The sequence below is a fragment of the Polypterus senegalus genome, chromosome 5 (assembly GCF_016835505.1).
Source record: "Polypterus senegalus isolate Bchr_013 chromosome 5, ASM1683550v1, whole genome shotgun sequence".
In the NCBI taxonomy this organism is placed as follows: Eukaryota; Metazoa; Chordata; class Cladistia; order Polypteriformes; family Polypteridae; genus Polypterus; species Polypterus senegalus.
Genome location: NC_053158.1, coordinates 4,895,187 through 4,909,053, shown reverse-complemented (window position 1 = coordinate 4,909,053; position 13,867 = coordinate 4,895,187). Strand labels below are relative to the sequence as shown.

Genomic DNA, 13,867 nt, shown 5'->3' with positions numbered 1-13,867 from the left:
GCGCGCTCACCACACGCACGCACCGCCTGCTTCCTCGCTCCCTGTAACCTCCGTCCTCTTTTTCCTCTCTCTCTTTTCTCCACTTTCCATTTTTTCCCCCCTCACAACCGACTCGCGCTTCTTTTTAAATGACGAGGGCCACAGCAGCTGCAGCATTAGCCATGGGACAATCACGAATGTGGGCAGTTCCTCACCTGTGCTGGCGGTGATCGGTGAGCAGTTCTCAACCTTCTGTCGTCTCCACAGTCCCCAATGATGCTTAGATTAGGATCAAAGGGCACATTTCCATGCATACAGCAATACAGACTCAAGAGGACAAATAATACTGCCAATCAATCAATTGTTAAATAAATAAATGTGTATGGTGCAGATATTTCAAAATGAGCTTAGGACTGGGCTCACTGACAATTTGGCCTGAGGACATAGCCATGAATAAAGAATGGGACCAAAACCTCCTATCCAAGAACAGTTTGGTGACCAACATGATGGAGCACCGGACCATAAGGCAAAAGTGAGGACTAAGTGGCTCAGGTAACAAAACATCGAAATTTTGGGGTCCATGGCCAGGAAACTCATTGAGAACTTGTGGTCAATCCTCCCTCGACAAACTCCAAGCATTGATTAGCCTCGCAGGATTTGGCGCAGAGGTTGATGGACAGACAGCCTGCCAGGGCGAATTGAAAAAGAAAGAAGGGCACTGTGATCATTTATTTACAAGCCTTTGAAATGAATGGCCTTTGCTCAACGAAGCAGCAAACTTTGTGGACACGTTCTCAAAACTTTTGGCCACGGCTGGACATCACCACACAGTGTGCTCTGGTCCTTCTTGTACAGTGCAGTTCTCAACCTTCTGGTGGGTGCCCTTATAATGTTGAGTTGAAGCTCTTCCTGGGACTCACCTGACTACATTGTGCCAAGTGTAAAGTTTGTGTGGAGCACAGGGGATTATGACACACAAGTCAAGTGTGCTTCCAGGACCAAAAGGGCTTCAGACAGATGACACGAGGATGAATGGGAGGGGGAATAAACAATATAATACAGGGAGATTCACTTAGTTCCAGTGAAAGGAACTCTTGATGCTTCAGCATACAAAGCCATTTTGGACAATCTGATGCCAGCTGTGCCATAAGTCCATTTATAAAATTTCCCCACTACTAAATATTCCACGGTCCACTGTTAGTATTATTATAACAAAGTGGAAGCAATTGCTTGGCCCCAACTTTGTGGGGACAGTTTGTAGTTAGGATATAGCGAGTTGGATAATGGGGAGGGCAACATGACTGGGCACACACCAGAGCACAAAGCAAAGGTCTATAAAGAAGTGGATGAGCGAGTTTGGTGTGGAGGAACTTGACTGGCCTTCACAGAGCCCTGACTTCAACCTCACAGAACACCTTTGGGTTGAATTCGAGTGGAGACTACGAGTGAGCCAGGCCTTCTCGTCCAACATCAGTGTCTGGGTCACAAATGCTCTCCTGGTCACAAATTCCCATAAACACACTCCTAAACCTTGTGGAAAGCCTTCCCAGAAGAGTTGAAGCTGTAATCGCTACAACGGGTGGACCAACTCCATATTAAAGCCTATGGATTCAGAATGGGATGTCATTAAAGTTCATGTTTGTGTAAAGGCGGGCGTCCCAATACTTTTATATCTATATAAATAAAAGCCAAATAGCACTGACTCACTCATCACAAACTCTCCCGAACCAGGAGGACTTGGGACTTGAAATTTGGAATGTAGGTTACCCTTGGCCCATAGGTGCTCGCTAAGAAATGGTTATAAAAATGTCATGGTTCAAGCGCGATCTGCCTTATTTCTGTCCGCTTTTCACGAGAGAATTACTTAACGGATTTAGATCTGGTTGTTTCCTATAATTTGCTTGAACTTTCTGGTTGATTTTGTGACTTCTCTGATCGCGTTAAGTATCAGAGTTCGCTTGCGGTACCGACGTATTTATGTAAATCCAAGAGAGTGGCTGTGGGCTGAGAGCAAGGGAGCGGGGCCTTCCTCATTCACTCGCCAGCCTCTGTTCGAGTTAGTCTACCTCTCGCCACGGGTTGGAGTGCACCTCGCCTCTGCTTAGCTAGTGATACCCGTTTGTTCAGCAGGCATTATCATCTACAGAGTGTTAAGGAGTAACGTTTGACATTTTTTGAGAGAGAAAGATCAGAGCTCCATGTTTTTTAGAGGGTAGCTGCTGATTGCCAGAGATATCACGGCCATGTGCTTTTCTCCCCACGTGGGGAACGCTCTCCCGTCAGAGCTGAACATGATCAGATGTAGTGCCAACGTCTATTGATTTTTAAAGTTTGTCCTGTTTCATTACTATGTGGGCACAGCCACGGGGTGCAGCTAGTAGTAAGTATACAAAAAAAATATATCTAGCAAAAAGGACGGCACGGTGGTGCAGAGGGTAGTGCTGCTGCCTCACAGTTAGGAGACACAGATTCGCTTCCCGGGTCCTCCCTGCATGGAGTTTGCATGTTCTCCCCGTGTCTGCATGGGTTTCCGCCGGGTACTCAAGTTTCCTCCCACAGACCAAAGACATGCAGGTTAGGTGCATTGGCGATTCTAAATTGTGGTGGGTGTGTGGTGTGTGTGCACCCTGTGGTGGGCTGGTACCCTGCCCAGGGTTTGTTTCCTGTCTTGCGCCCTGTGTTGGCTGGGATTGGCTCCCTGTGACCCTGTATTTAGGATATAGTGAGATGGATGGCTGGATCTACTATAAGAGATGCCCCTTTGGTCTCAGCTTTTAAATCCCAGCTGAAGGTTCACGACTTCAGTTTAGCACACCCTGACTAGAGCTGCTAATTAACTGTTAGTCATTAGCACTAAAACATAAGTGACAGGATAGTTATAATTGGACCCTCACCTATTCTGTTTCTCTCCTCGGTACTCAAATGTGGCAGTTGGTGCCACGGCCCACCTGCCAAGTTGTTTTGCCTGCCTAAGGTAAAGTCATCTCTGATGGAGGATCGCAGGAATCGTCGGTTAGAGGGGTCCTTTCATCGGATTAGCGCTATTTCAGCTGTGGAATGGCCAAATGGGGGAGGCAGCTTGATGGCCGAGGTCTCCAGGACTCTGAACAAATCCAAATCATATTATGTGATATCATCCACTGTTAAATTCTGCTCCGTACTTCTAAAATTTTTATTTTTATACTGTATTGAGGATTTGTTCTGTTCTGTGTATTGTCTTGTATTGACCCCCTTCCTTTTGACACCGACTGCACACCCAACCTACCTGGAAAGGGGTCTCTCTTTGAATTGCCTTTCCCAAGGTTTCTTCCATTTTTTCCCTAAAATGTTTTTTTTTTTCTTGTCTTCTTAGAGAGTCAAGGCTGGGGGGCTGTCAAGAGGCAGGGCCTGTTAAAGCCTTTTGTGGCACTTCTTGTGTGATTTTGGGCTATACAACAAATAAATTGTATAGTATTGCATTGTATCTAGCAAAAATGACTTTGGAGAGGGAGGCTGTAACAAAGGCAGACTATAGACTAAGGACTATAAGAAAGTGCAAAATGGCAGGTAAGTAATGTAAACATGGATTATGTGTGCAATTCTTTAGTGCAATTACACTGTGCAAATATGAACAATTGTGCAAGTATACATTGAGTTGAGAGAATAAGGATGTACATATGGACGAGAATTCTATAACATTGTAGGTATAAGAAACAGCCGGGGGAATTAAATAGGGCAGAGCAATTTGTGGAAAAGACAGTCCAGTGAGGAAGGGGGCAGCATGCAGGGCCATCTTAACAGCATTATAGGCCCCCGGGCAAAGCAGTGCACTGGGGCCCCTACCCTACACAAGTCAGCAAGTCACAACATACATAGATTAACTGCCCATGGTGCCCACGCGTTAAGACGGCCCTGGTAGCATGGAGTTCAGGTGCCGGACTGTTTGGGGGAAGACGCTATTGCACAGTCCAGCAGACCTGCCCCTGATGCTGCACAATCTTCTTCCAGATAATTAACAGTTTGTGGGATTGGTGGTAGGGGTCGGCCACGATGCTGGTGACCTCACATACGGAGCGGGAGGTGTAAATGTCTTGGAGGATTGGTAGTCCATTGGCCTCACAAAAACTGTCTGTAGGTCAGGTAGTCCATGATCTGGGCTAGGGGGGCATCAAGATGCAAAGCCTTGATTTTTCCCCCCAGTCAATGAGGCAGAATAGTGTTAAAGGCACTGAAAAAAAACTGCAAAATTCAAAGAATGTGACCCTGACTGTGGTGCCAGCTTTGTCCCTGGTGCTCACTTATTTGTCACACTACATTAGCTGCAATCAACAGAAAAAGACTAAGCTTTGCCTTATGGAGAAGTCTGACAGCGGTTTGCTCCCTTGAAGTCACGCGCGACCTCCTGGACCCTCGATGCCCGCGTATGCAACCCGCTGCATTGTCCCCAACCTTTCGATTGGATTGAAGTCGACTTTCCAGGCTATTCGGAGCACGTCCTTCCTTTGCAAAGAGCCGCTCCGCAGAATGCTCTGCACGAGCGCCTCTCATCTCGTCTGACTTGAGCGCGCTTTGCCTCAGAGCGGCAGGCTGGTTCGCTCGCTGGTTTTGCGTGCGTGATGACGTCTCCCGGACGGGACGGCGCGCCTCGACCGCCGCACAGGAGAGCTTGTGCCGCCGCTGCTGCTGCTGCTGGCGGAGAGTGAGATGGCAGAGGGAGCTGGAGGCCCATCTTAAGGAGGAGCGAGCGGATTACTGCAGAGAAGCAGGCGAGGACTGGCTGGGAGCTGCGGCCGTACGGCACGGTAGGAAGCCGAGTCGGGAAAGCGTAGTGCCGGTGCTGCCGTTCGTTGTCGTCGACTCGCAGCTGCCAGGCAGACGGCCAGCGGGGTTTAGGCTGCCGGACAGTGGGGGGGGGTCACGCACAATTTCGATGTGGTAAAGATGGCGGCTATTTAGCGCTACTCTACTCTGCTCCGTGCTGGCAAGTCCGGAGTCCACGGGACCGGAGTCGTGGCAATTTTCTGGGCTTTGGTTTTTGTTCTCGGGCGGCTGCCCTATGCCTTTGGATTCGAGCGTACGGACGGGTGTCCGGCTAGCGAGTTGTTCGGTCGCCGGTGGTTGGGGGGGACGTCGGGGGTCACTTACGGCTGGGCTTTTGTTTATCTGCGCACGAGTGAACTTTTAGCACCCGGCTTGCCATGTCAGCAGTGCTGAAGTGTCTATGCGGTTAGTGTAGGGGCTGCTGTTACTGGAGCCGGAGCGCCGTGGGGCGGCATCGGCGCTGGGAAACGCCAGGTCAGGTTGCCCACAGCGAAGCGGCGTCGCTGAGTTGGGCGTCTGTCGCTGCCGCAAAGAAAAGTTTGGGCTTCTGCTGCAGAGACTGAGCTGCTACGCAGGTTACTCCGGGATAAGGTCAAGGTGCAGAGCCGCGTATCAAGCGGCGATTGGTATTTGCCAAAGAAAGCAAGAAGTCTGTTTGTGTTGTCGCCTCGGTGGCCCTTAATTGAGGATTTGCACTTATTGTAGAGTTATTTAGGGAAATGCAGACACCCCGTGCAGTTTTAAAAATCGTAGAGCTCCTCGTCTTTCCCCGATCAATATAATCTTTGTATGTATAGCAACTTTCTGTACCGTACCGTGGTATGAATTAGAGAGCAAACCGACCTGATTGTGGAAGTCCTGACTCCAGCCTCATTCTGTTTGCGGTCGGATTTCTTGCCTTTCTGTCTTGGGTTGTTACGCGTTCTGTGTTCTAATTCAACGCTCATTTCTTTGTATGTGACACATCTGCAGTTCCCTGTGGGATTAACAAAGTTTCTCTAATCTAAAAGAACACAACAAAAATGATAGCATTTTTTTTCAGTATGCTACCATTCAAGGTTTTAGAACACCTTAGTTTTTCCACTTTTTCTTCAGATGTAATCTGTTAAAATGCAATGAGTGGTAAAAAGGTAAGAAGTTTTAATTTAAAGTTTAGGTTGGCAAAAACAGGAAAAAAAAAAAAAGGAGACGTCAGAATATTACAAATAGATCTTCTCCAGGGAACAACTAATCTGCAGCAGTTCAAGTAAATGAAGCCTTGCAAGCTGAAGCAAACAATCTTGGACCTGATCTGCTGCTCTGGTGTTGTCCCTCTCGATCTTACAGCAGATGAACTCACTATAGCCGATCATTTTCTCCTTTTGTTCAATGCTAAACTTACTTTTTCTGTTGCTAAGCTCCCCCGTCTCATAGCTTTTCGTAACATTAAGAATATTAACTTGAATTTGCCGTCTTCTAGACTTGATTCCCAAATGGACTTTTATCATTTATCCACTCCCATAGAACTGGTCTCATATTATAACACTTGTCTTAATGGTATTCTTAACTCTCTTGCTCCGCTAAAAAAACAGATCTTTTTCTGCTCCCTGGTTTACACCTGAACTTCAGCTTCTGAAAGCTATGGGCAGGCAACTTGAAAGGTTATATAAAAAAAATCTGGACTCTTTGTCCACAAAGAGATGTATAAAAATCATGTACTTTATTACAAGGACTGTATAGCCCAAATCTAACTATTACACTCAGTTAATTACTTGTAATACAGATAACTCTCAAGTCTTTATTTTCATTACTTAATAATTTTACACAACCTCCAGATTCTTTACCATCTCACCTTTACTCAACTGCTTTTTGTAATTCTCTTATGTCCTTTTTTTAATGAGAAATTCCAGAGGATACATCAGCACCTCAGTCCAGATCCTCTCTATATTTCTTCTGAACTACACTCTCCTATTCACTCTTTCTTTTCTTCTTTCCAACTTCGAAGTTCCTCAGAAATCTCATCTGCAAATCCAAGTTATCTACTTGTCAGCTGGACCCCCTCTCTACAGTTCTGGTTAAAGCCTGCCTCCCCTCTTTGGTCCCTCTCATTTCTGCCATCGTTCACTCTTCTCTTACTACTGGTATCATTCCCCCATCTTTTAAAACTGCTGCTATAACCCCAATACTAAAAAAAAAAAACCTGGTGCTGATCCTACTAACTTCAATAATTTCCGCCCTATTTCTAATTTGCCCTTTATCTCCAAAATTCTCGAAAAACAGTAGCTATCCAACTCCACTCCCACTTCTCATAATCTGTATGAAAAGTTCCAGTCTGGTTTTGGCCCCCTTCACAGTACAGAAACGGCACTAGTTAAAATTACCAGTGACCTTCTTATGGCTGCTGACTCCAGTCTAATTACTATTCTCATCCTTCTTGATCTGAGTGTGGCCTTTGATACTATTTGTCACACTACACTTCTCAATAGATTATCTCTGATTGGCATTACTCAGACTCCACTTGATTGGTTCAGATCCTACCTCTCAGGCCGCACTCGGTTCATTCAGTTTAAAACCTTCACATCCCAACCCACCGCTGTTACTTCAGGTGGGCTCTGTCCCGGCCCTCTTCTTTTTATTATTTACCTTCTTCCCCTTGGTAATATCTTTCGTAAACATAACATTCATTTTCACTGTTATGCTGATGACACCCAGCTCTACCTTGCTAGTAAACCCACCTCTTCCTTTCCACCACCTTCGCTTATTGACTGCATTGCTGAAATTAAATCCTGGTTTTCTTCAAATTTTCTTAAATTAAGCAGTGACAAAACTGAGATTCTCCTCATTGGTTCAAAATCCTCATTATCCAAAGCCAATAATCTTTCTCTTATTATTAACTCCATTGTTTTCTCCCATCACCTCAGGTTAAGAGTCTGGATGTCATCCTCGACAGTACTCTATCTTTTTAATCTCACATTAATGACATCACCTGGTCTGCTTACTTCTACCTATGTAATATTAATCACATCCGACCCTCCCTCACCCCCCCATACCACCGCCGTCCTTGTTCACAGTCTTGTTACTTTTCGTCTGGACTACTGCAATTCTCTCCTCTTTGGTCTCTCTGATAAATCTCTTCATAAGTTTCAGCTGGTCCAGAATTCTGCTGCCCGTATCATTACTTGAACCTCATCTATTCACCATTTTACTCTGGTTTTGCAGCAGCTCCCGATTAAGTTTCAAATTGATTTTAAGATTCTGCTATTAACATTTAAGGCTATTCATAACCTCGCCCCTCCATATCTGTCTGACCTTCTTCATGTTGCCATTCCCTCCCGTAACCTTAGATCCTCTTCCTCCACCATCTGACCATCCCGCTTGTCCGTTTAACCACCATGGTGAGTGGAGCATTCAGCTGTTCTTCTCCCAATCTCTGGAATTCATTACCTACCGAGCTTAGAATTATCAAATCATATTCATCCTTCAAATGTAAACTTAAAACGCATCTGTTTACAATGGCTTTTTTTGTATGATTACATTGGTTATGTTTGGTTTTAATTTTTATATTTTCTGACGTTTTTAGTTGTTTATAATTGTGTTTGTTCGGTGTCCTTGAGTTCTGAGAAAGGCTCCTTGTATAAATAAAATGTATCATTATTATTATAGGTTTCCCACCTCTGTTGATTACTTAAAAACCCTCAGTCTATCTTAAAGTAGAGTTGGAGCAGACTACTGTGTTGCTAATCAGGGGTGCGGAAATCCAACGCCCGACTTGTCCAGTAAATTGACCGTCGGACAAGCGTGTTTTTCTGGTTTCAGTTGTCCGCGGACAAGTGCAATTTTCTGGAGAAAAAAGAATTATGTGCGGTGTGCAGGGTACATTTTTACCACTACTTCCAAATTTTAAACATTTGGGTACGTACTTCGTGCGGAAACAGTCAACTTATGCATGTTCTTCATGTCTCGGATTGGTCTTCAATATTGTTTACAAAATGACGGCTGATTTTTCAAAGGGGAAGCACTCTAAGGGCTCATTTATACTTCGCGCAACGTGACGCATGCTGCAGCGGACGCTTCTGCTACGCAAGCGTTGAAGTGTTTATACTTGCGCGCGTACTTTACGTAAATCTGGAGGAGTCCACCAGGTGGCAGTGTGAGATATTATCACGGTGAGAACATGTTTGGCTTCTCTGTGTTGTGAATTGCCTAGAACACCTATTAAATTCCGATAACACCTTACAGCAATATCTGTGAAAAGGATGTTTATTGATTAAATCCATCAATCCAGGGATGTGCCCATTCCAACAAGCATTGGGCAAGACTGAGAAACAATCCCTGGACGAGGTCTCCGCTCCTCGCAAGGTGAATACAAGCACACATACACTAGCGTCATTTTAGCGGCACCAAATCCCCAAATCTGCTTATCTTTGGAAGGAAACCGGAGCACAGTGTGGAATACAAGCAGGAAATACCAGCAACGTAACTCCCTGCGAGACAGCAGTGCTATTGCTCCGCCACCGTGTCACCCCATGTGTGTAATTATTAACAGTATTCATTATTTAAATGAAATTATATGTAAAATGTAACATACACACTTTAATGCATTTCATCATGAAAGTGATATCAAGTATGAATCTAAAGATTCTAAATGTGCAGAGAGTTGGAATATCAGACATTTCATTTGTTCTGTGTGGTGATCTTTTGCTGCTTGCCGCAGCTGTCAGGTCCAAGAAGCTCGTAGCGATTAAAAACTGGGATGACGTTTACGACGGTCTGCTTTAATGATAAAGTAAACTACGAGGTTAAAGTGGACAATTCGAGATTAAAGCCGAAATTTCCACTTTAATCACAAAATACACGTTTTCACCGTGTCCTTTATTTTTTTCTCAGTGGTTCAAATATAACGCTATACATTATGTTGCTGTTGTTAAGTTGCAAAATAAAAAAATTAAAAAAGACGACACAAAAGATGGTATGTGAGACTTTTAAAATGTATCGTGTCATTACGATCGGGAATATGCGACGCTTGAATATAAAAGCACCACGAATGCATCTGTATGTCGGCATTTTGCTTCAACACTTTGAACCATTCATCAATCAGCAAAGCGCGCACATCGATCCCCGAAGGATCTCCATAGAGGCTTTCTGTCACATGTAGATAGTAAACAGAGACTCTGACGTCACGTTCCGACTTTTAGCACACTGCGCCCCCAGACTTTTTGCTGGTACTGCAACTCGCGCACGCGTCACGTTAATTTCAGAGGACGCGTGAAATGAATGCTGGGAACGCGTGGCAGCCATGATGCAGACGCGTACGCGTTCTGAGCGTGAAGTATAAATGAGCCCTTACGGTCTTGCATAAGTATTTTACCCTACTATTTACACGCTTGGTGATGCTTTTTTTCATGCCGTCATTACGATGTAATCTGATGATTTTTCATTATAATCGATAATGTTTATATTAATAAAATTCATTGTTTTTACATAAAAATGCGGTCATTTTACTTACAATGCAAATGTTTTCACTACATAACAAAGCTTGTTAGGCAGTTAATCTTTCCTGAAATTTGCAATTTTGCGTAGGTTGTGACATACTGAGGAGTTAAGACATTTTTTGCGTGACAACATCAATTTTGATGATCTGTCTATAGATTGTTTTTGATTAGAAAATTTTTCATATAAAACAAGTTGGTTTCGCGCCGTCAGTTTATTAAAAATGAAGAAGAAAACATTCTAGCGGTTTCCAAACGTTATGAAATATCTATAAAAATCTTCACTTAGACACGTTTATTTTTTCCTGACAACATCGGTAATATTTGCTTCTTTGGTAAATCAGTCCAGGAGCCATGCAGTTCAGCTCAAGCAGCAATGAACAGCATTCAGCCCATGCTGTCCGAGATGGTAAAGATTCTTAGGGGAGATGTTGCAAGACAAAAGCTGAAGAACATGACAGAAAATGAATCAGGACAGTGTTCTGTTATGTAACTGTAATATATGAAACAGAACTAGTGTAGCTATAATGAAGGCATTGTTTATTAGTGAGTTAAAATGATAAGGGAATCTTTTATATAATATTCTACAGCCTGGTGGCAAAATACTACTCCCTGAAAGATCTTTTTTCAGTTTTAAAATGGAAGGCAGTTTTGGTATCAATAAAAGAGATCAGAAAAAATAAACTACTTTTCACTTTTGTTATTTGTTTATGGGCAAGTGAATCTAACTGGCGGACAAATGGATTGTCCTATCTGGAGCACCCGGGGAGCTACACACGTCTCCTCTGTATTGATTTTAGCTCTGCTTTTAACACCATCCTCCCTCACAGATTGGTGTGCAAGCTGCTAGCCCTGGGGCCCCCGTATTCCACCTGTCTATGGATTAAAGACTTCCTGACAGACTGCACACAAAGGGTTAGGGTGGGCCCTCACATCTCCTCGGCCATCAGCATTAGCACCAGCTCTCCTCAGGGCTGTGTGCTGAGCCCCCTGCTCTTCACGCTGTACACACATGACCCCGCCCACCACAGCAACACCATCGTCAAATTTGTAGACAACACTGCTGTGGTGGGGCTCATCTCTGGGGAGGATGAGTCTGCCGACAGGGATGAAGTGGAGCGGCTGACAGCGTGGTGCACTGCCAACAACCTGCTCCTGAAAACACAATTTAAGACCAAGGAGCTCATTGTGGACCTCAGGAAAAAGAAAACGGACATCAAACCACTCTACATCAGTGGGGTCTGTGTGGAAAGGGTGTCAGACTTCCGCTTCCTGGGAGTCCACATCATGGAAGACCTGTCCTGGGGTGTGAACACAGCTGAGCTGGCGAAGATGTCTCAGCATAAACTTTATTTTCTGAGAGTCCTCAGGAAAAATAACATCCCCCAAAAACTGCTGATGTCCTTCTATTGCTGCCCTGTTGAGAGTATCCTGTGCTGCTGCCTCTGCGTGGGGTTTTCCAGCTGCGCAACAGTGCAGAGGACAACACTTCAGCGGATCGTAAAGACTAGCCCAACAGATCATCAGCTGCTCTTTACCCTCTCTGGATGAACTGCACAGATCTCACTGCCTCAGGAAAGCAGAGAATATCTTAAAAGACTCCTCACACCCCGTCATGACATCAGGCAAAAGATAGAGGAGCATGGAAACAAAGACTAGTAGACTGAATAACACTTTCTACCCTGTTGCTATTAGGGCACTGAATGCCACCTGATCACCTCCAATGCAGCAGTGCAATAGATGACATCTGGTACAGTAGTGTTCATGCGCAATTAGGGTCTTATGTTGAATGTTTGTGTTCCATCTTGTTTCTTCTTATCCTTTTTCAATTCTATTTATTTATATTTAGACACCGCAGGGGCTGCACCTAATTTCGTTGTGTTTGTTACAATGACAATAAAGATGTTCTGATTCTGAACTCTGGGATCTTCTACTGTATAGAAAGGTTTGTGCGCCTTTCCTTATTGTGTCCTGTCAATTGAATTGAACACGGGTGGGTTCCAGACAAGGAATTTAATCATTTCCGTGGTGATCAGCAGAGTGGGATGCACCTAAGCCACATTTTAAGTGTCATTGTAAAGGGTCTGAACACTCATGTCCGTGGGATACTTTAGTTTTTTTTTTTATTTTCAATAAATTTACAAAACAAAAATGATAGTCCTGATTTTTGCATTGGCATTCTGGGGGTATTGAGTGTTGCTTAATGTGGGGAAGAAACTCTACAAGTTTAGTAGAAGGGCGTAACATAACAAAATGTGTTACGTTAATTTAAATGTGGTCTAATTACTCTCTGAATCCACCGTGTTAACTTCCAGGTATTTGATTATACTGGGCGACATTTGCAGTCCTGTTTTATTCACTGTGTTGTGTTTTGTTTTCTTCTGCAGCTGGCTGTGATGAGCAGGAGTGGGTGTTGAAGCCTTTGTTTATGTGTAATTTGCTACACATATAGAATGAACTTGTACATCAACTTATTTTGTTCCCATATTTACATTATAAAGTGCCTCTGTAATGAGGCATTTTAACCCTTCGTTACTCAGGTGGGGTGTTGATCACCCCAGTTGCCAAAGTTATGCGTATTTCTCATAGATGGTGTGACGTGGAGCTTTGATGCTTTGAGTAGCTGCAAGTTGACCGACGTATTGAGCATGGAAGGGCGCGCGTCAGTCGGCGGTGGACACTTGAGCTGATAACATCGTGTTATGTCGTTCTGGGTGTTTAGCACCCCACCAGAGTAATTCCGCAGAGTATCGTTGGTATTTCACACCCCACCTGAGCATTGGCGAATGACATTTTTACAGTAAGCTTTTGTTGCTGGCTTCTGTTTTTAGCTTATTTGCTTATGACGAAATTCCACTGTTTACAGATGCGTTACGAAGAAGCCCAGGATAGGCTTGTCAGACTTCTGAAGGAGGTTGAAAGTGAATCTGAATCGAGTGAACAGAGTGATTCCGAATTAGATCCTGAGTCAAATTCAGACATAGAACCAGAACACATCCGCCACAGTTAACATGATACAGACTCATCTGAAGATGAGCAGGAGCAGGAAAGCTACTATGTAGGAAAAGACAAATCCTCCAAATGGTATAAGACACCACCTCGAAAGCAAGTTCGCACCAGAGCTCATAACATTATAAAGGAATCACCCGGAGTCAAAGGGAATGTAAAAAATGCAAAGTGTCTCTCTCGGTGCTTTGAATTGTTCATATCGCCAGACATATTGGAGATGCTTCTTGCCTGCACTAACAAATGCATCAACAAGGTTGCCGTAGGATATAAAAGCAAATCTAGGGGCGGAAAAACTGATAAAGTGGAGCTAAAGGCTCTGTTTGGGCTTTTATATCTTCTAAGATTAATTCAATTGCCGTTAAAATATTTCTTACTATCATTTCTCCATAAATAACAGTGGGGTGCAATACACCCCAGCCGAGCACTTATGAGAGTTCACGAAACCCGAGTAACAAAGGGTTAAGGGTGCCGTATAAATAAAGGTGGATAGATTGGATGCCAGTTCTGTTGCTCACCAGTGCCTTTGTGTACGTCATGCAGAGGTGGAAAAACAGTTCTTTTCAATTTTGTACATAGCACAAATCTCGCTGGACTGGCTCAGAAAGGAATGC

General features: G+C 44.1%; 1 protein-coding gene across 1 annotated transcript in view; it reads left to right on the top strand.

Annotated features, from left to right (window-relative positions):
- Positions 1-4,596: 4,596 nt before the first annotated feature.
- The window catches only part of LOC120530119 (NEDD4-like E3 ubiquitin-protein ligase WWP1), a 250,923-nt gene continuing 241,652 nt past the window's right edge, over positions 4,597-13,867 (top strand). The window contains exon 1 of the mRNA XM_039754299.1: positions 4,597-4,760. The gene's annotated coding sequence lies outside the window, so the exon portion shown is untranslated. The remainder of the gene's footprint in view (positions 4,761-13,867) is intronic.